Here is a 21603-nt window from a genome sequence, read left to right on the forward strand (position 1 = left end):
TGGAGATGCTCGACATCTCCATGTGGCTCTCTCCTGTGAGATGGTTCTCTTAGTGGTATAGCTTAAAATCAGTTATTTATATATGATAAAAAACTAAAGTAAATTAAATATAAAAAATAATAATATGTAAAATCAATCTGTCATCACAGGAGATGATATGGCTACCTCATCTCTATATGGGCCCACCCCGCACAGTCATCCTCCTGGTGCCATGTCTGTATCAAACAACATATTAGAGATAATATAATATAGATAAAAATTATATTGATACTTAATGATATATGAAATATAAGATATATGAGTTTTTTTTGAAAAATTATATATTATTATTCAATGTCTATATCTTCATCAGGAGGATTATCAACATCTTCATCACTATAATCCATCAATATATAATCTTCCTCACTATCAATTATGAAGTTGTCATCATTGTCATCATCATCCTCCGATAGGTTCAGATTTATTGCACTGACATCAACATTATCAAGTTGCATGTCATCCCTGATCAGAGGAGATGTACTTCTAATATTGGCACTGTACTGTCCCAAGTCAGCTATATTTTGTTCCTCTTGAAAGAAATCCTCATCTGCTTCTATCTTAGAATGAACATTTATGTCATAAACACCTCTTGGTGCAATCCTTTGTACAACATGCCATTCACCTTTATATCTCATATCCTTTAGGTATATTACCTGCTTTGTCTAACTAGCAAGTATGAAAGGATCGGATTGGTATCATGTTCTCGCAAAGTTAACACTTGTGAAGTATGCATCTTTGTGAATACCAGTCCTATTATCACTGATATCCCACCATTGGCATTTAAATAGGCAAACAAATCATTTTAACCCATATCTTAACTGTATAATATCCATTATGATACCATAATATCCAATCCATTATCTCCATTGGTTTCCAATGTCAAAATTCTACTATTTTGAGTCCGCTTCTATATATCAAGATCTCTTGTATGAAATCTCATACCACCAACAATACATGAGCTATAATATTAAATCTTAGGATCGAGGTGGCATGCCAAATTATATAGTTTTTCGATTGCACCACTTTTCTCATTAGGATACATTAACATCATCTGCAATAACATGCGTATAAGTTATGATAAATTATCTGTATACATTACATGTAATAAAAAGTTAAATAAAACTGCTATAGTGCTTACACGTTGTCTAAACCTAATTGTGAACTCCCTTCGATGTCGTCCCTCGATATCTCATGAAAAATATATAATATTAATAATTTATTTCTATGCTCTCTACAATAAATACATGCTTATTATTTACTTTATCTCATGAAAAATATATAATATTGATTATGTAAAAGTACTTACTCTACAAAATGATAGATTTCTTCACAATTATTTAGTACATAAAAATACGTTAGGTTATGCTCTTCTATATCCATATATTTGTACTTTCTTCTACCAATGGGATGAACATTAACCCTGAAAACAAATAATATAGATTCAATGTCAGCCCACTCCTTATCTGCATTGCGGTCTTCATGATTGAATCATGTTTCTACATTATCAAGGTACATCGAACAGAATGTAAAACACTTTATGAAAATGTATGCTTCTGTAATTGATCCTTCTGGACATGCCTTATTTTGCACATATTGTTTCAACTTATACAAGAATCTGCACATACAAAATGATAAATTTAAATATAAAACACACGTAATTAGAATTATAATGGTTGTAAATTAAGTAAAAAAATTATTTTTTTTATAATATTATTACCGCTCAATAGGGTACATCCATCGGTACTGGACTGGCCTGGCAAGCAAAGCCTCCTTTGGAAGGTGAACCATCAAGTGTATCATAATATCGAAAAATGATGGCAGAAAAATTTTTTTGAGCTTACACAGAATTAGGACAATGTCTGATTGAAGCTTCTTAAGTATATTAACTTGAAGTTTCTGATAACATAATTTTTGAAAGAAAATATTTATTTTAATAAGTGCATTCTGTACCTCTGGGATGGAGAAGCTACGCATCACAATGGGTATAAGATGCTACATCATAGCATGAGGGTCATGACTCTTCATACCCGAGATACTGTCGTCTTTCAAGTTCACACGGCTTGAAATGTTGGAGGCAAAACCATAAGAAAACTTTATAGTTTTAAAATTACTCACAAAAATTTTTTTTCTCATCTTCATACAATGTATAACTTGCAGTTGGAATTAAGTATTTCACATCACCTGGGGGCACCAAGTGCAACTCATGCCATAATCCCATTCTTTCCAGATCTAGCTGAGAAATCAGATTATCCTTTATTTTTCTCTTGATGTTAAGAAGTGTCCCAATAACATTATCATAAATATTCTTCTCAATATGTATGACATCCAAGTTATGACGATATAGGAGATATTGCCAATAAGGTAATTCAAAAAATATGCTCTGCTTCATCCAGTTCAACTCTGATTCATCACGTTTTCACTTGCGACTCCCAAAAATTTTACCAAATTTGACACTGCCAATGGCCTCTAGTTATGCCAATATGTCATCTCCGCTCATCACATAAGATGGCCCATGCATCTCTGAGTTTTCATTGAAGCATCGATTCTAACGGATTCTCCAAGAATGATTAGATGGTAAAAATTGACGATGACATATATAGGCAATTTTCCTTCTATGCTTCAGTCTAATGGAGCAGCTATCACCATTGCAAATTGGACATGCCAAATATCCTTTTATACTCCATCCAGATAGGTTGCCATATGTCAGAAAATCATTAATTGTCCACATTATTATCGCATGCAATCAAATTTTTTTTTTATTTGCTGAATCATATGTTACAACACCAATCTCCCAAAGTTCTCTCAATTCATCAATTAAGGATCGTAGATAAACATCTATCTCATTACCAAGAGTTGTAGGTCTAGGAATAAGCAATGATAAAAATATAAATGGCTCTTTCATGTATTTTTATGGTGTAACATTGTACGACATTAGCATAACCAGCCACATACTGTAAGCATTGCTCATGGTCCCGACACTAGCAAAATAAGAATATTGTTTATCAAATTCCCTCTAAACTATAGAGTCAGCTGGATGACTAATAATGTTATCCTCAGAATTTCTCATCTCATGATGCCATCTCATCACCTCGGTGGTCCTCGATGATTGATAAGGTCTCTGAAGTATTAGTGTTAATGGAAAGTATCTCAAAATCTTATGAGGCCACTTTTTACCTCTTTCAGAATCTTTAGCATACCTTGGCTCACCATATTCTGGGCAACAATCCAAGTATTGATGCTCTTTATAAAATAATACATAATCATTCTTGCATGCATGTATCGATGTATAACCCTGTCCAAGTTCATGCATATTCTTTTTTGCCTCTGAATATGATTTTGGAAGTTTTTCACCATCCGGTAATGCCTCTTTGATTAAGTTCAATATAAAATCAAAGGACTTTTGACTCCAACCAAATATGATTTTATCGTAGAGAAGCTTCATCAAGTACTCAAGCTTTGAGAATTTTTTGCAATTTGGATACAATGGTTCCTGGCATCTTTCATGAGTTTTTCAAAATATACATCATTTGTATTATCCATATTGTGAGGAGAGTTGTCAGGAGAATTTTCAAAATGTGCCCCTTCATATAAATCATCTAACATCTCATTGATGCCAATTGATTCAAGATGTTGACCTGTATGTTGGTCTCTTATATTAGTAGGTCTACATTCCCTATGCAAATCCCAAATAGTATACTTTGGATCCATACCTAAATTCAACAAGTGCCCTAATGCTATATCTATAGGCTGGAAGTAATTATTGTGACATCTCCAATAATGATATTTGATTCTTTTGGGATCATCAACTCTTTCTCATGCAAATCTTATAAAATCCCTGATACCTTGTTAGTATTCAGGTAAAATGATAGAGCGAGCATTCATCCAACTCTTGTCGATATTTTTCATCTATCTACAAGAAATGTACATCATTAAAGTATATGTTATAAAGAAGATTTTAAAAATGCATGATCCTATCTATTTTTAATAATAATAATAAGATTAATGAATACTAACTCCACCAACTCTTTTCTAATTGGTGTGGTCCTATCCCTTTAAAAAATGCATCACTTTTATTGTTGCCATAGCTTTGTTCTTTGTTCCTTATCCAGAGAAAATCCAACAGCATCTTCCTACAGTTTTTCAAGTACACGATATAGATGGATCATATTTTAACCGTATCTAATATGTACTTGAAGAACAAATGAGATAACTGCGATGAAATTTTTTATAATAGAACAAAGAACACCATGACAATAATAAAAAATTGATGCATTTCTGAACTACCCAAATTGGAGCATTCAAAAGCCATTCACAAAGTCCATTTGGGGACTCTGGGACCGACTCTTGAATGAAAATCTAAGGTTACATTAATGCATGCATTATATCATGACCGAATCATGACTCGGATTTGGATCGGATCTCGTACCGGATCCCGACCCGGATTCTAGACCTATGGTTCTATGCAATGCAAATTTTATAAAAATAAACACCTAATTAATCAGTTAAATGAATAAGTAATTATAAAATATAAATTTATCAATAACAATAGTTCATATGCATTAAAAATTTATTGGAGGATTCGGCTAATCCTAGTTAAAACATTAAATCATAATCACAATAAAATATAGGGACTAAACAAGCAAAAACATTAAATTATAACAAGCAAAAGCAATGTGCATAAAACAATAGGGACTAAACACAACCTAATGAAGCAGATCGGATTCAGATTTTGGGTTGAAACCTAAAACCCAAAGAAACAGACATTGTGGAAAGAAAGCTGTGGCATGAATACGAGGGTTCACGACAACCACAAATATATCAGTCTGTTTGCTTCTTCTATATAACTCACCCTCTCCTCTCCCTCTCACTGATCTCTCTCATGATGAAATTGTACAACACTACGTACATATTACTATTGAGAACTCTAGTTAATTTTTTAATGCCAACTCACATAAATTTAAGTAACAGCCAGCAAAGATATCCCACCAAATTGAAAGATGTGACTTAGCTGAAGCCTATCCAAGCAACATGGAGAGGTGCTGGTTCTGGTTGGGGTAGCAGTGGCAGGGGAAGAGGTTTTGTTGCCAAGGTGTCTGTTATTAATCCAGGCCATGAAACCAATAACTTGAATCAAGCTAGAAACTTTGGGAGGGGTCATAGGACTTTACAAGCGGGGCCTTCTACTACCAAAGCGAGCCAATTGGTGAATACCAATAATGCAAGCATTCAGTGAGGTTGTGATATGAAGTGTTTTCAGGGCAGTTCTACTATTGTTTATCGGGGGTATCAGTCGAAAAATGGCACATCCAATTGATTGTGGGCTAATACTAGTGTCAACTGATCCTCCACCCTCAGCCCTGGTGGCCATCCCCTCCCCCCTGGGCCCGGTGGTCTGCCCCCGACCTCTGCATGACTAGCCCCCTGAGCCCCGACGCTCCACCCCTTGTCAGTGCTCCTCTCACATTTTTTAAAATTATTTCTTTTAAAATAATATTTTATCATTATTTTAAAAACTTAATTATTTTTATTACAAAAAATAATTTATTTTTAAATAATTTATTTTAATAGTTTTATCATTATTATTTTTTAATGCTTATTATTATTATTTACTTTTATAATTTTTATTAATAAATTATTAATTTTTAAAAATAATTTTAAAAAAATAATTCTTTTATTTTTTTTCCTCCTCCTTCCCCTGCACGACACAACCCCCCCAAACCCAATCGCTCCAGCCCCAGCTGTCTGCCCTCGGCCCCGATGGCCGTCCCCTCCCCTCAAGCCCCAATGGACTACCCCAGCCTTTGTGTGACTAGGCCCCCCTCCCCTCCCCCTCGGGCTTTGGCAGCCCTCCATGGGAACACAAAACCCCACCCTCCCATCCTCCACCCTCGACCTCGATAGCCGTTCGCTCCCCCCTCGGGCCCCGACGATTCGCCCCTGGCCTCCACATGACTAGCCCCCTCCTTCCCTTCCCTTCCCTCTGGGCCCCGACGGCCATCTGTGGGAACACAAAACCCCCCTTAGGCTTTGGCAGTCCACCCCCACCCCCAAACCCTCAGCCCCCCCCCCACTTCTCCCTTCCCCGCAGAGCCACATAAAAAAAAAGTGTTTACCTTTGAAAGTCAGTGGCAGTGGCAGTGGCAGTAGCGGCAGCGACGGCGACAACGATGACAGCGTACCCAACATTGGTGATGATGACCAATGGTGGTGACGACCGACAGCCAGAGTGGCGATGGCCAAGGGAAAGGGAGGGAGAGAGGAAAATGGGGGCGTGGGAGTGGGTTCGGCAGGGAGACGGGGTTCGAGGGAAATAAGAGGGCGAGGGTGGGACACAAAAATGCATGGAGGGAAATGGGTTCATCGAATTTCTTTTATATTTGCAACTATTTGCCGTCGCAAATTTTGCATCAGAAATAATAATATATTACCTACGTAAAATATACCAAATATAATATTTACCTATGCTAAATTAGCATCAACAAATATTTTACTAAAATAAAAAAATTAATAAAAAAATAAAAACTTTTGCCGATGCTAATTTAGTGTAGGAAATTATCCTAATTACCTACTCAAGTTTTAAGCATAGGCAATTAGGCTTATTTCCTATGCAAACTATGCATTGATAATTTTTATTTATTTAATTTTTTTATTTTTCATAAATAATTTATCATTATCTAAATAGCCAGTATAATTTTAAAATTTAAAATCTATCTTTACTATTCATTATTTAAATAATTATCATTAGAATATCATCATAAAAGATCTCGATCTGATAGCTTTAGCTACGTCGATCAATAAAATTTGATTTTGACGATCACAAATGATTGCATGATAATCTGATAGATAGAGACCATCGATAGATTCAAAAACTTACAATGATGATCTTGATGATATTTATAGCATACTATCAAAATTTTACTTTAATTAGACATTATTATTATGGTTAATTTAGCACGGAATGATTTTAATCGTTAAATGAAACATGAGTTATCAAAAGGCCAAATGATGTTTGATTAAGATGATTTTTTAGATAAATAATTTTTGCTACTACTTTCATCTTTTGCATGATGGTGATTGTAAAATTCAAACTATGTGTGTACGAACCATATACGTTAAGCAGATCTTACAAAAGTATAAGTATAATTACTTAAGGACTTTAAAAATGAGTATCAAAAGATATATAATTTTGAATCATTCATATATGTGCCATTTAAATTTTATGATCACCATCAGATAAATGAGAAAAATAGTAGTAAAAATTATTTATCAAAAAAATCACCTTAATCGGATATAGTTTAGCCTTTTGATCACTCATTTTTCATTTAATGGCTGAAATCATCCCATACTAAATTAATCATGATAATGATGTTCGATTGAAGTAAAATTTTGATAGTATGCTATAAATATTATTGAGATTATTATTATAAATTTTTAAAACTATCAATAATATTTATCTATCAGATCATCATGCGATCATTTGTGACCATCGAAATCAAATTTTATTGATCGACGTAGCTAGGGCTACTAGTCGAGGTAGACTTTTATGATGATACTCTAACAATAATTATTTAGATAATGAACGATGAAGATGGACTATAAATTTTAAAATTATCTCAATAAATTATTTTAAAAAAATTAATTAAAAAAATTAATTAGCTATGTAAGAGATAAGCATAGGCAATTAAGGTTATTGCCTATGCTAACTTTATGTCAATAAATATTTTTTTAATTAATTTTTTATTTTAAAAAATATTTATCAATGTTAATTTTGTGTAGGCAATAAGTCTAATTGCCTACACTTTACTTTTCGTAGGCAATAAGGTTAATTGCTAACACTAATATAGCGTCGATAAATATTGTCCCAAAATAAAAAAAAATTAATTAAAAAAATGCTAATTTTGCATCAGGACTTAACTTTATTGCCTATGTAAAAATAAAGCATAGGCAATTAGACTTTATTACCTATGCAAAATTAACGTCGGTAAATATTTTCTCAAAATATAAAAATTAATTTTAAAAAAAATATTTATTGATGCAAAGTTAGTTATCGGTAGTTATCCTAATTAGCTATGAAACAAATAAGGATAGAAAATTATACCTTATTTCCTATGCTAATTTTGCATAGGCAATAAGACTAATTGCCTACGCTTCATGATTGCATAGGCCACTAGATAATTACCGATGCTAATTTTGCATCAAAAAATATTATCCCAAAATAAAAAAATTAATTAAAAAAAATATTTTTTGATGCAAAAGTAGTGTTGGAAATTAACGTAATTACCTATGTAATCTGGAAGAGTAGGCAATTAGGCTAATTGTCGATGCTAATTGTGCATCGACAACTATTTTTTTTAATTAATTTCTCTATTTTGAAAAAAATATTTGCCGATGCTAATTTTATTTAGGCAATAATATCTAAATGCCTATGTTTCCATCTAGCATAGGTAATTAGGTTAATTATCAATGCTAAATATGCATTGATAAATATTTTTTTAATTAATTTTTATTTTTGGATAACATTTGTCGATGCAAATTTTGTATAGGCAATAGTTCCTAACTGCCTATGCTTCGATCAAGCATAGGTAATTAGGTTAATTACCTATGCTAATTTTACGTCAAAAAATAATTTTATTTTTTATTATTTTTTTTAATTTTATAAAATATTTACCGATGCATTATTATCTACGAAGGGAAGCGTGGCAGTTTTGTGCATATATTTTTAAAATTTTATAGTAAAACATACATAGATTAAATAATTTAATCTACAATGCATGCATAGATCAAATCTAAAACTACCATACAGGATCTATGACATGAACTAATATACATGTATATAAATTTGAAATCTAAAATTCAACAAATATAGATCTTATCTATATTATATTTAGATCATATCTAAATATAAATTGAGTTCAAAATTTAATACCTAAGCATAGGTAGTAGATCACCACATCCAAAATCTATGATAGTTGGTTCTTCATGATGCTCAGTAGCCGCACACGCATCCAATCTCTATAGATATCCACATGAAGTCCTTAATGCTGATCAATCTCTTCGAGAGTACTAGCTCGTGAAGATACCTTTTGTTGGCTAATTTAAGAGAAACATGAAGAAGATGAAGAATAAGGAGATCCTCTTCTTTTTTTTTGGATCCACGCATCAAATCTCTACAATAGAGATTAAGAAAAGAACCCTTTGTTTTGAATTCTCCTATGCACAAGAGAGAATCTTTTTTTCTTCCTTTCATGCCTTTAAGAAAAAATTTTCTTCTCTAATTTTTTATGATAAAAATTAGATCTAATCTAATTTCTCATATAAAAAATAGCATAGATTCTCATGCCCTAGAAAAATCAAAAAGAAAGACCCAAGAAGAGAATCGTTCTTCTCTTTTTTTCTTCCTTTTTTCTTCTTGATCTAGAGTCCTAGGAAGCCCCAAACACCCAACTAGATTTCTTCTCTAAATTCTCATATTAAAAATCAGATCCAATTTGATTTTCATACTAGACAAAAATAAAGAAAAAAATCAGAGAGAAGAATTCCTTCTTCTCTAAGGCTACGTACTAGAAAGAAGATTTTTCTTCTTCCTTCTCTTCCTCTTATTGGGAAGAACCTTTCTTCTCTAATATTTCTACTATAAACCAGTAGAGGACCCTCTCTTTTATGCTTAAGAACTAGGAAGCAAAAGCCCCTTCAAACCCCCTTCTAAAGGGAATGAAATAAGGGCTTAGTGTGTGGAGTTTTGGGGCGTCCAACTCTTGGACACCCCTTATTTCAGGCGACTTGGAGAAAGGGAGTTGGACGCCCCTTATTTTCAGGCGACTTGGAGAAAGGGAGGCACCATCTCTTTTCATGAAAGAGAGGAGAGGAGCGCACTTCTTCATTGGGGCATGGGTTTTCACTCAAAATGAGAGGAGGTGTGGAGAATAAATAGGCACATGGGGTTTTAGAGTTGATTAAGTTCTAGTCCAAATAGGACTCAAGATTCTTGACCAAATTCATAACTAACTCTAGGACCATTCCTAACCAATTTAGGGATTACTTATAATAAACTAACTAATTAGGTCCTAGTCCAATTAGAAAACCAATTAGGCCCTAATCCAATTAGAAAATTAGTTAGATTAACCCCCATCAATCTTAGGATTTATTCTTCTCATCCAGATATCAGGGAAGCTTTTGATCAATAGGGCTTGATCCAATCAAGCTTATTATCTAATAGGATTTGATCCAATCAAACCTAAATCAAATTAAATTGAACTCTATTCAACTCAAAATTTGATTTGCATCCTTAAGATTAATTGGAACAAGCTCTGTTATCCATTAGGGCTAGATCCAATCAATTGAAACTAAACCTAATTGAATCCAATTCAATTAGATTTGATCCAATCCCCATTGCTCAATCAAATTAAGCCAATTAACTATCAAATTATTAATTAATTATTTTTTTAATTTATCACCATTAATAAATAATTTATTGTGACTTTTATACAAAATTGATCATCAATCACATTGATAATTAAATCCTTCAATGATTCATAATCGTCGATCAGCCATTTGATTAGATAGATACTTCTATGTGTGTAACTCCATAGGTTTGAACTTAAATCGATAGTATAAAAATAATTTTTATACTAATCGATGTACCCATCTAGTAATAGGACACGACGTCTGGATAGGCCGAATGTATGCTCAGCAATACTCAAGAACCTATGTAGATATAGTTACCGTATAATTCATCCCTTTGACTCTCGATGCTCAAGGATGACTTAGGGTTAAACTATCAATCCTAGATGAGTGGTCCACATTGTGTCTCAACCTTAAAAGTATTGTGACTCCTCATTAGGACTACTCTGGCTAGAGTTTTACTGAATTAAAACACATTGATGCATCATCTTCAATTTTACTTGAAGCGGTCAATCCCATCTTGACTTGCACTCAGACTTCATAAGTACTTATCTGTACTCAGAAACCTTCCGTTATCGAATTAAAAATTTGGGTAGTGGCACCAAAGCACAGTGAGTTGCTTGCAAGTCTCGAGATAGCCTCAGATCAGAGGGACACTTATACCCATATCTCATCAGAGCAACCCTTGACAGCAGAGTGCTCTGGAGTTGATCACACTCAATGAAACATACTCTTATGTTTCACCCATATGCCATACCCATGTCACTACACGCTTTGATTAAGAGGACAACCAACTAATATGGCACACAACGACCTACACTCAATATAATTATCATCCTTGTAACAATTGTATCATTTGATCGTGAGCAAGATTTAGGAACCATATGATAAATCTTCCTTTATCATTTTGGAAGTAGCTCTAAGGATTTTATCATAACATATGAGTTCTTTTTAAGAAGATGTATTCTTTATGATGAATCTGCTAGATAACATTTATCATTTTATAATTCATATACATGTATAGAGCACAATCATCTATAACCTAGATAATTGGCTTTAGAACATATTTTTCAATAACTCCCACTTAGACTAAAGTCAATCAAATCAGTATCAAATATCCATCTTCCATTTGTAATCATCGAACTTCTTAGATCCAATTACTCTAGTTTATGGGTCGGTCAAATTCTCCTTTCAGTCGATCTTCCTAAGATCGACTTTATCTCAATCTTTTCAGATAGGATGATTGCAATGCATAAAGTATTTGGTTCTCATACGGAACATCAGTTCTTCAGCTTGAGCTATTACTCCAGTTCTGTTGTCAATACAGAAGGACTGGACCATCAACGAAAGGTGCCACTCCAAGCTCGCTAATGAACTTTCATAACCAAATAACTTTTTTACCAATATCTAATACCGTAAAGAACTCTATATCGCAAATAAAACTGGCTACTAAATACTGTATAGAATTTTTTTGATATGTCGCTCCTCTTTTTAGGGTGAAAACATAATCTGACATAACTTTTTGTCATTTTGATCTGACTAGAAACTGGAATGAATATTCCATAGGTTTTAAGTCAGATTCTCTATAAATGAGCCATTGGTCCATAGTATTTTATGAATACTTAAGGATGGTCCTCATAACTTTTCAAACCTTTATAGAGAACAGATACGACAACCAAGCTTTTATTTCTTGTAATGTAGGGATGTCATTTTCGATTAAGAGAATTTTATCCACAAATAATATAAAAAATACTATTACAAAACTATCAGTCTATTTATACATACAAGATTCTGCTTCATTTTCAATAAAGTCATATATTCAAAATATATGTTCCAACTCCGAGAAGCTTGATTCAATTCGAATGGACTTGAGGATTATCAAAAGAAAAAATATCTCATCATAGTCAACACTATAACTTTGATAAAATTCTTTGACAACCAGACAGAATTAATAGGTCTCTACTTTTTCATCTACGCTTCTTATCCATCTAAAATCCACTTATACCTTATGAGTCTTACCCCTTCAGGTGAATCAATGAATATCCATACATCGTCGATCTTCATAGACTTCATTTAAGATTTAATGGCTCCAAGCTACTTCTCAAACTTAGATCCCTGTATGGCATCCATATGGGAGATTAAATTCTCATTCTGAATCTAGAAATCAAAGTATTTATTCGATCGACATGGTACTCTACTGTATCTACTCAAGGATGCCTTTACATCGGACTCCAGATTTGATCTAATCAACTTTGATTTTATTGGTTTATATATTAGAGTCGATTTCTCTACCTTTCAAGCTTCACCACGCTTGTTCTTAACAGCATCAGTTCTTTCATCAAGAAACTTCTTTTGCAAAAAGAATACCTTAAGATTTACGAACATCTTACATCCATTAGAAAAGTAGAAGGAATATTCTTAATTTCTTTGGGATATCTTAAAATAATATTTATCAGACCAAAATTCAAGCTAGTCGATTTGTGAATATTTTACATAAGCTCGACACCCCAAATCCTAAGATAAGAGAGCATCAAATTACCTAAGTACATATCTCATATGAAGATTTGGTGACCAATTTGCTCAAAATATTCTTGAGCACATATCAAGTAGTCTCTAAAACATAATCTCAGACAGACTAGCAAACCCCACAGTAGATCGAACCATGTCTAATAAAGTTTGATTCCTCCTTTCAAACATCCTTTTAAACAGTGATATCCTAGAAGAGGTCCATTAAGAGAGAATCTAATTATCTTCAAGATATGTTAAAAATTTACTGTAAAGGTATTTACTTCATCAGTCTAACCGATGAGTTTTAATACTCTTTGCAATTTATTTTTCTATCTTATTACAGAATCGTTTGAATATTTCAATCGATTTGGACTTGTGCTTTATAAGCAAGACACACCCATGTCAAGATAGATTGTCAAAGATTTTAATGAAGTAGTAAGCCCTCTTTTGACACTTATGTTTATGAGTGCAAATACATCAATATGTATCAAACTCAAAATATTACTGACTCATTCACTCTTTCCAATAAAAGGTGACTAAGTCAACTATGCCAAAGGCAGGCTTCAATGACATTATCTAATTTAGGATGCTAGTTAGATATGTACTTTACACTAACAGGCTATGGTACTGAGTTTATATCATTTTTAATTGTCCACTCATTATTACAGTATCATTCATAATGATATCACAATAATCATTCTTATTGACACCATCAATAAGATTGGGTAGTAGTGACAATCACTTAAAATGATATTTTCAGGATTGAAAACAAACTCGATGATTCCTAATGTTAAAATTGAAACAGACTTCCATCTCTTATATTTAGAAGTCTCTTGCCATTTTCAAACCTTCTACTATCCAGAAATCTTTTGCAACTATTTGCAAATATAACTTGTATTGTCGATGTCCTATACCCAAGTAGTAGTATTACGAATAAAAAATTTTAAGGAGTTATCATATAACTATCTTGACCAGCAACCATTTGCTAATTTCTCTTTTAGGCCTATTTGGGTTAGCCTTAGACTTTTTGATCAATTCAACTCAAAAACTATATTCAATTTCTGATACTGGCTATCGAAGTTAGGTTTGATAATGTTGTCATTGTCTAACAATGAACAAAATGATAATTTTCTGACCATTCTTGAAAAAAGAATAATTGACCTATTAGTATATGAACTATTTTAAGCCTAAAGATTTGTACTTTAATCAAAAGGTTCTCCCACTATTTTATATGAATTGGTAGCCTCTACCTCTAATTTGAGAAATCACTTTAATTTTTTAGCAGGTATTAGAATCCACACAGACTGCATTCGAGCCCAAGTGTGGCTCGACCAACTCTAGTGCCACCATGGGTAGGTTCCTAACCAATTGTTTCTCCAAATAATTTCTAGCAATCAGATTTTATCCCAAATATCTCTTCAGCAGATATGTGGTGTCTCCACTGAAAAACTCGATTAGATCCAACTATTAACATGACTACAACAAGTGCATCCAGCAAACGAATGTCCAGGCCCGAGTATGGCTCAGCCAACCTGATCATTAATCTGAAAGATACAATAAGATGGTCATATGATGAATGATAATTTCAATATCTAATAAATACCAGATGTGTGGTGCCTCCAATGCCTATTTAGAATATTGGATGCATTATTATGCACTTTAATGGGAGGCTATGATCTAGTTATCCCCATAACTAGCTTATTTTATAGATCTAATAATTTAAAAAAATTAATTAATATATTTTATAAGATATCAGTCAATCTGTGAATCATAAATCCTCCCACTAGCTTTACCAAATCATGTAAAGGACTAGAGACTAGCTAGTCCAACCAACAAGTCATAAATTCTTCCACTGACTTCATCAAGTCATGAGAAGGACTAGAGATAAGTCAATCCAGGATACCTAAATCAATCATATTGATTAATCTTAATGATATAGATCAACTCGAGTCACTTAGCAATCTAATCAGTCTAATAACTCAAGCTCGACCATTGAGCCTCAATCAAGATCCATTTGGTTTAATCAAAGATATGGACTCAACCTTCTACAACTATTGTGTTTGATCTAGAGTATCCTTAACCTAATCTAAATCAACCATTGGTTAGATTTGATCAACTACTTCTTGTGGGGAAATTCAGTGCAGGGGTAAAATAGTAATTTTAAAACTTTTTCAAAATTACTATTTTATAGTGAAAATTATTAATTAATCTAATTAATTAATAAAAATTTATCCTATACTAGGATCTAAATATGATATATAGTATGCATGCATTTAAATTTGAAATTCGAATTTGAACAGTAAACACTTTACTGTAATGTGTTCAGAACACAATACCTTTGTGCTGGTAGTAGATCGTCGCAATCTGATCACCGTCGGGAGAGTCTGATCATCATGATATAGCCATACAGTGTGTCTGGCCTCTATGAATCATCCACACGAAGCTTCCGATCTGATCGACTCCTCACGAGTGCTAGCTCGTTGTAGAGCCCTTTCGACGGTCGATACTGATCAAACTCCTTCGATCGATGTCTGTTGATATTTTGGATGCTCTGGATCATCAACAGACATCCTTGAGAGGATGTTGAAGATCTTTCTAAAATTTGATGGGCTCACGATACTCGTAGCTCACCTTCTCACTTCCCGAACTCCAGGCTGAAACCCTGAAGAACTCACTGAAACCCTACGCACACTTTTTCTTTCTTTTCTTTCTTTTTCTCTCGAAAGGATATAAACCTTCACCTTGTACACAAGGATTCCTCACGCCTAGATTTTCTCTCCAAAATTTTTCTTGCACACGCCCCACTCTTCTCCTCTTTTTAAAATAATGTCAAACATCTTATCCATGTGAGAGGATAAAGATGAGTAATTGCATATTTGAATTCAAATCAAATTTTGAATTCAAATGAAAACCAATTTATTCCTATCCACTAAGGGCATGAGAAGAGGAGGGCGTGGCTTAATTTGTGCATGAGTGATTTCATGAGAAACATTTTCTCGTATAATAAATGGGGCGTTAAAAGAGGATAAGGTCAAGGCGTTAAGATTGGTTGCTCATTCAAATTCAAACTTTGTTTTGAATTTGAATGGCCAACTAATTATCCTTATCCACTCATTTGGTGCATTAAAGTAGGGCGTGAGGAGGGCTTTATGTGAGAAAAAATTCATGAGAACTTCCTTCTCGTGAATTCAAATGGGCGCAGTGGAAGTGAGGTGGCGTAGGGAGAATGGGTCAAGGTGGTTTCATTATTTAAACCAACCTAATTGAACCAAATAAGTTAGGCCCAATTAGATTAATTTAAATCCAACTTAATTAGGCTTAATTAGGTTTAATAAAATTTTAATCAAATCAGGAATTGATTAAGCCCAACCCCTGATCATATCAAGGACCAAACCATCTCGACGATTAGGTTAACTCTTAACCTAATCGGGTCAAACCCAACTGAATCCAATTTAATTGGACTTGATCCAAAAATAATTACTCAATCAAATTGAGTCAATTAGCGATCAAATCATTAATTAAACCTCTCATAAATATTAAGTCCAAATCTGATGGGTAATCGGGTATCAGAATTCATCGATATGTAACCCTGATCGAAGAGTCCTAAACCAGTGGGACTCTTGACCCCAGTACCCAAAATGTGTGGAATTCATGATCAGAGAATCCTGATTCTTGATCACAGAATCCCAGACATGAAAGACTCTTCACCAGCTATTAGATCAGATAGTAACCTCTAATGTATGTGACCCCGCAGGTTCGAACCTAAGCCAGTAGCACAGGAACCAATTTCTGTACTAATCAAAGTGACCATCAAGCAATGGTACCCGATGTCTGGATAGGTCGAATAGTCGCAATCGCAACACTCAGAACCTACATGAATATGGTTACTATATAATTCATCCTTTTGACCCCTGTGTTTAGGATGACTCAGGGTTAAACTGTCAACTCTGATCAGATCATCCGAATCATGCTCAACTCAAACAGTCCTGTGACTCCTCACTAGGACTACCCTGGCCAAGATTTTACTAAATTGAAACACGACTGTACACAGCTCCTAAATTGGAGTGATCAATCCATCTTGACACACGCACCAACAAGTCAAGTACTTGACTACACCCACCAGCCTTCCATCACTGAATTAGAAATTCAGGTAATCCAGTGCCTAAGTGCAGTGAGTTGCTTGTAGGTCACTGTGGTGGTCTCAAGTCGGAGGGACATTTATACCCATATTCCATCAGAGCAAATCTTGACAGCAGAAATAGCTCCAGAGTCGATCACGTTCAGTGCAGATGTACCCTTACATCTCACCTGTATGCCATACCAGTGTCTCCACACTCATTGGTTAAGAGGACAACCAACCTATATGGCACACAATGACCTATGCTTGATAAACGTTGTCATCCTTGGTAATAACGTATCATTTGGTCGCGAACAGATTTAAGGACTAAATGACAAATCCTCCTTTGTCAAGTCTAAATAGTCCTAAGCACTTCACCACAACATAGGAATTCATTAGAAGATGAAACATTTTGTGATGAAAAAATATCAAAATAATTTTTATTAATTCATAATTCATGTACATATACAGAAGATCGACGTCACCTCGATCCATAATTTCCCGGATGAGATGGTAGCGGCACAGAATATGCTTCATTCGCTGGTGTGCCTTGGGTACCTTCGCCTGAGCAATGGCTCCAGAGCTGTCACAGTAGAGCAGAACTGGACCAACAAGGGAGGGTGCTACTTCGAGCTCGATGATGAATTTCCTTAGCCACACCGTTTCTTTGGCAGCATCTAATACAGCGACATACTCTGCCTCACAAACTGAATCAGCCACTATGTGTTGCTTGAAACTCTTCCAGTAGATAGCCACACCATTAAGGGTAAAAATAAATCCTGACACACTTTTGCTGTCATCGTGATCAGACTGGAAACTAGAGTCTATAAACCCGATAAGTCTCAAGTCTGATTCACCATAAACAAGCCACTGGTCCTTAGTATTTCTTAAATACTTCAGGATGGTTTTAACAACCTTCCAGTGATTCTCCCCTGGATCAGATTGGTATCTACTCACTACCCCTAGTGAGTATGCCACATCTGGTCGTGTACATGTCATGACGTACATGATAGATCCCACTGTCGAAGCATATGAAATCCTACCCATACGCTCTCTCTCTTGAGGTGTTGTCGGACAATCCCTCTTCGAGAGAGAAATTCTATGACCTATCGGAAGATTGCCTTTCTTGGAATTCTCCATGCTGAACCTCTTCAGCATAGTATCTATGTACATAGACTGAGAAAAACCAAGCAACCTTTTAGATCTATCCCTATAGATCCTCATCCCTAAGATGTAGGAAGCTTCTCCCAAATCCTTCATAGAGAACTGTGATGACAGCCAAATCTTTATTCCCTGTAATGTAGGGACATCATTCTCGATTAAGAGAATATCATCCACATACAATACAAGAAATACTATTACTGGACCATTAGCCCACTTATAAATGCAGGGCTTTTCCCTATTCTTAACGAAGCCATACGTCTTGATCATCCTATCAAAACATATGTTCCAACTCCGGGATGCCTGCTTAAGTCCATAAATGGACCTCTATAGTCTGCACACCTTAGACTCATCAGTGGATGTGAATCCTTCAGGTTGTATCATATACACCTCTTCATCCAGCTCTCCGTTTAGGAAAGCTGTCTTCACATCTATCTGTCAGATTTCATAGTCCAGATGGGTAGCTATCGCAAGCATAATCCGAATGGATTTGAGCATTGCCACAGGAGAAAACATCTCGTCATAGTCTATACCATAACGTTGATGATATTCCTTAGCAACCAGATGAGCTTTATAGGTTTCAACCTTTCCGTCTGCGCCCCTCTTCCTCTTGAAGACCCACTTACACCCTATGGATTTTACTCCTTCGGGTGGGTCAACCAATGTCCACACATCGTTGACCTTCATGGACTCCATTTTGGATTTCATGGCCTCTATCCATTTTTCAGAGTCGGATCTCTGTATTGCATCCATGTAGGTGATCGGATCCTCATTGTTTTCATCAAGTTCGATAGGATCATCGTCTCAGACCAAGAAACCATAGTATCTGTCCGGTTGACGTGGTACTCTACCAGATCGCCTTAAGGGTGCTTGAATAATGAGCTCCGGATCTGATCTAATCAAATCCGGTTCAGGTTCAGCAACTTGTGTCAGTTTTTCCACCTGTCGAACTTCGTCAAGTTCGACCTTAGAGGCAACAGTCCCTTCACCAAGGAACTCTTTTTCCAAAAAGATTGCCTTAAGGCTGACAAACACCTTTTGCTCATCAGTTAGGTAGAAATAATATCCTTTGGTCTCTTTTGGATATCCTATAAAATTATACTTGTCAGACCTAGGTCCTAGCTTGTCCGTAATTAAATGTTTAACATAAGCCAGACACCCCCAAACCCTAAGGTGCGAGAGTACTGGCTTACGTCCTATCCATATCTCATATGGTGTTTTGGTTACAAACTTACTCGAAACTCTATTTAGAAGGTAACAAACCGATTTGAGCACATATCCCCAGAGGGAGATCAACAGACCAGCAAACCCCATCATAGATCGAATCATGTCCAACAAGGTCCGATTCCTCCTTTCAGATACACCATTATGCTATGGTGTTCTAGGAGGAGTCCATTGAGAGAGAATCCCATTCTCCCCAAGATATATCAGAAACTCATTGAAAAGGTATTCACCTCCTCGATCAGATCGAAGAGTTTTAATACACTTTCCAGTTTATTTTTCTACCTCATTTCGGAATAATTTGAACATTTCAAACGACTCCGACTTATGCTTCATTAAATAGACATACCCATACCTCGATAGGTCATCTGTGAAGGTTATGAAGTAAAAATATCCATCTCTTGCACTTGAGCTCATGGGTCCACATACATCAGAATGTATCAGACCCAAGAGTTTACTGGCTCACTCACCTTTTCCAGTAAAAGGTGACTTGATCATTTTACCAAGAAGACAAGACTCACAGGTTGGAAGTGATTCACAATCACCTACTTCAAGAATTCTTTCTTGAGCCAACCTGTTTATCCTGTTCTTATTGATATGACCTAGCCTACAGTGCCAAAGGTAGACTTCTAACATATTATCTATTCTAGGGCATTTACCGAAGGTTTGAACCACATTAACAGGTTGTAATAGAAAGTAAATTCCATTATTAAGTTGTCCAACAAACATTGTAACACTATTCAAAATGATATTGCAAACATTTCTTTTTATTAAAAATTGATAACCGTACATGGCCAAAAGGCCTACAAAAATAATATTTAATAAAAAGCTTGGACAATAGTGACATTCACTCAGAATTACATTTCAAGAATTGATTACAAGGTTCATGATTCCTAATGCTAGAACTAAAACTTTGCTTCCATCTCCAACATTCAGGAACCTCTCGCCTTCATCAAATCTCCTACTGACCTGTAGACCCTGTATCGAATTGAAAATATGATAAGGGCTTTCGGTATCCAATACCCAGAAAGTAGTATCACAAATAAAAAAGTTGCAAGGTGTTATCATATAAGTACCTTGCTTCTTCTTTGGCCTGTTCGGGTCCAGTAAGGCAATGTATAGAGGACAGTTCCTCTTCCAGTGCCCCTGCTTCTTGCAAAAGAAGCACTTCGTCTAGCTCTGGTCGGGCTTGCACTTCTTGGTCTGACCCTGTGCAGACGTTCCTGCATGCAGCTGCACCTTCTTATTCTTCTTCTTCTTGTTCTTCTTCCCTTTCTTAAAGGGTCGACGACCAGAAGAAGACCCTCCCACAACATTCACCGTCTCCTTATGGAGCTGGTGATCCTTCTCAAAGTTCTGCAGCAACCCCAACAAGCTGTGGTAGTTCACTGCAGGCTTTGTCATTCGAAAATGAGTAAGGAAGGGAAAGAAGGACTTGGGCAGAGAATTAAGGATCGCATCCTTACCGAGCTGCTCGTGTAGGGGAAAGCCCAGTTTACTTAGGCGCTCAATCATTTCGATCATGTACAGTACATGATCAGTGACAGAGGCTCCATCCCTCATCCGAGCATTGAAAATGGCACAACTAGTTTTGTGCCTTTCAACATCGTCAGGCGTGCCAAAGGAGTCGTTCAACATTTGAAGCATCTCCTATGGTTGGGCATTCTCGAACCTGCGGCTGAACTCATCATTCATTGCCGCCAGCATAATGTACTGAATGGTGGTGCGGTCGTTGAGCCACTTCTGGTAAGTGTCTCGGACCACCCCTCTAGCGTTCGGGGCTGGCTCCTCAAGTGCCGGATCCGTTACTACATAAAGGATCCGCTCATGCTCAAGGATGATTTTTAATTTTCGATACCAACTATCAAAATTAGGTCCCATGAGCTTGTCATTATCTAATAATGATCGGAGCGAAAGGGTAGTGGCCATAGCTGCATAAAGAAAAACCAGACCTATATTAGTACATAAATTATTAATACTAAAGACTTGGACTTTAGTCTAAAGTTTCTCTCAATATTTTTACGAATTGGTAGCCTCAACCTCTAATTCGAGGAATTACTTTAATTCCTTAGTGGATACTAGAATCTACACAGACTACACACGAGCCCAACTTTGGTTGGTCAACCCATGTGTATCTATGGGTAGGTTCATAACCA

General features: G+C 35.4%; 1 pseudogene; it reads right to left on the reverse strand.

Moving 5' to 3' along the window:
• Positions 1-326: 326 nt before the first annotated feature.
• The window catches only part of LOC140855887 (uncharacterized), a 126621-nt pseudogene continuing 105344 nt past the window's right edge, over positions 327-21603 (reverse strand).

This window comes from Elaeis guineensis, chromosome 1 (genome assembly GCF_000442705.2).
Source record: "Elaeis guineensis isolate ETL-2024a chromosome 1, EG11, whole genome shotgun sequence".
Lineage (NCBI taxonomy): Eukaryota > Viridiplantae > Streptophyta > Magnoliopsida > Arecales > Arecaceae > Elaeis > Elaeis guineensis.